This window comes from Penaeus japonicus, unplaced genomic scaffold (assembly GCF_977035675.1).
Source record: "Penaeus japonicus unplaced genomic scaffold, GWHDUDI00000001_assembly GWHDUDI00000028, whole genome shotgun sequence".
NCBI classification, from domain to species: Eukaryota; Metazoa; Arthropoda; class Malacostraca; order Decapoda; family Penaeidae; genus Penaeus; species Penaeus japonicus.
In genome coordinates this window covers 32,701,569-32,704,068 of record NW_028234430.1, presented here as the reverse complement: position 1 = coordinate 32,704,068, position 2,500 = coordinate 32,701,569, and the positions used below count along the sequence as shown (strand labels likewise).

Here is a 2,500-nt window from a genome sequence, read left to right as displayed (position 1 = left end):
CGTTGATTGGGAACACCTGTAAAGAAATAACATTTTAAATTTATTGCTAAACAAGGAATTTTGATATAAAAAAGGCAAGAAGATTTCAAAGTAGGAAATTGTGAACAGACTGGCAGAGGTTCAGTCAGTATCTTATGCTTAGATTCAATATTCTGTCTTTGCTCGATGTCAGAAATGGAGAAACCACAAACAAGGCTTCTCATTACAAAGCTTCATGATTATGAAGCCTAGTTCTGCGTTTCTCCATTTCCGCCATCACGTTAACCCATTCGCGCTGGTTGACGTGCCGACACGTTATGTGTTTTTTGCATCAGACGCCGGGGACGAGATGTCAGAGCAAGGCCGGCGTTCGGGGTGAGCAAGCGGGCAGCCCAGGCTCGCGCCTTGTGCATCCAAGAATCTCGAGGCGTTAGGCTTATGCGTTCGACAACCCCGGCACTGCAACCATGCAAAGCCGGAACCGCCCCGGCGTGAATGGGTTAACCAAAGTTCGGCAAACAAAGCTTGCCCATTTAGACTTCCTCAAGTATTGTATGAAAAGCTCTGAAGACCTTAACCAATTAGATAAAGCTCTCCAAAATTTCTCAATTAATTTTGCAGATCTGAGAAAGTGACTCAGCCCACATGAACTGGCACAGGAGTTGATCTGCAATTTGATTACATTCCTGCCTCCCTCCCCAATTGACGCAGCAGCAGATTGTAGTCCTAATTGTTAATCTCAATTGCTTCATAAAAAGACAAAAGCAAAAGCAAACAGGGGTATTCATGACTATTAACTACATTAGTGGTTCCCACCAAAGATCTTTTGGGGTACATAAGCCAAATATATATATATTTTTTAGTTTCTAGTAATTCAGACTACTTTCAGAATCTCATTAAGCATCTAAAATTACTAATATCAGCTGGGGAAAAAGCCAGATAGGGTTCTTGGTAATGGAAAGGCCAGGAATCATCAAAATATATACAAACAATCAAAAGAAGACCATCTTTAACTACCATAATGTCCAGACAATTAAAAAAAAAACTTTAAAATAAAAGCAAAACTCACCTTCCAATGGATAATACCGAGTCAAGCCATTCATGCCTCTATATACAAGCATTGAAATAGTTTCTGCCCCACAGGAACACGAGTATCAGCTCGTAATTGACTGCTAGCTAAGCATGCGTGGCCTCAACCCGTGGTTCTTCATTTAGGAGTTCTTTTGGATCAAAGCCCACCAACTGAAACAAAAAACAATATCCCTTAAGAATACTTTCTGCCAAATGAAATTAACTTTTCTGTAAAGTATGAAAAGCATGAAAGATATGTATGAAAAGATTATACAAGCCTCAACCATCTGGGTCAAAACTCCATAGAATCTCCAAGTTTCTCTCGCAGACTGAAAAAGTGACGCAGCCCAAACGAACTGGCACAGAGTGTAGTCTGCTGCACAATTGCATCCTTGCTTATCACAAATTGGTTCTTACTATAGCCAAATACAAAACTATTTGTAATCTATAATAATTAATGCATCTTCTTGAATAATTTATATATCTTGATGAAGAAGTTTAAATAAAATATATCACTACAAATCATAAAACAGCAGGAGATTGGATTAGTTCACATTCTTACAGTAAACAAATTACATGAAAAGAAAAGAAAATTATACAACTTACCTTGTTAAAGTTGACATTTTCCTCATTATTTTAGTTTCAGGGAATGAAAACCTCTAATCTTCAGCTCTAAAGCAAACTGGAATCAATTCTGTGTCAGGTCATGAGCCATGGTGGTTCCTCATCTCCATGGCCACAACACTGACCATCTTCACGCATCAAATTCTCCATCTGAAAAAGAGTCGTTTACATTAGTTAAAACAGTTTTAAACCACGAGACACATTAAACTATCTCTCTGGATTCTCAAGAGTTGAAATGCGACTAGAAAATTCATTCTACGAATCCCAAAAATGTTTACTATTCATAACTGACAAAGCTATCATGCATATCAATTGCATTTAACAAAAAAGTCTTACATCTCATACAAAATCTTATCTCTAAATTTTATAGATATCTAGTACACGCTTAGAGTACTTTTAAAAAGGTCGCTCGCTCAAGCCATGCCCTGTCAATTTCCTTCGCACGGAACTAAACTAAAGGGCTGCTCATACCTTGCGCTCAAGCAAAGGCCAACAACCCCGTCCACACGTGCTTGTCAAGAGACCTTAAACAGGTTCCTCATACGATAAATCAACGGCAAACGGGTCGATTTTCGCCACAATTCGAGTTCATCCCATCATTCCAAGACCACAGACAGGTTATATATCTCACAGACTCAATATATGCGACAGCAGCCTGGCATCTACTTTCTGGAGATAATCTTTTAGGTTTTAGGAATTCCTTGTGGATATTAACGGCGACTTTCCTATCTTTGCGAGTTCTTATGTCTTCTACTAATTGGTAAATGTAGCACTAGAGAAAGGGAATGAAGAGAGATACACGAGGGAGAAATGAGGAAAGCGATAG

The 2,500-nt window shown here is 38.8% G+C and overlaps 1 long non-coding RNA gene across 1 annotated transcript in view; it reads right to left on the bottom strand.

Moving 5' to 3' along the window:
- Positions 1–2,500, bottom strand: part of LOC122243462 (uncharacterized) — a 3,090-nt gene that overhangs the window by 152 nt on the left and 438 nt on the right. The window contains exons 2-4 of the long non-coding RNA XR_006222382.2: positions 1,657–1,824; positions 1,049–1,221; positions 1–16 (exon numbers count right to left, since the gene is read on the bottom strand). The exon at positions 1–16 is cut by the window's left edge and continues 152 nt beyond it. This is a non-coding gene — a long non-coding RNA (uncharacterized LOC122243462). The remainder of the gene's footprint in view (positions 17–1,048; positions 1,222–1,656; positions 1,825–2,500) is intronic.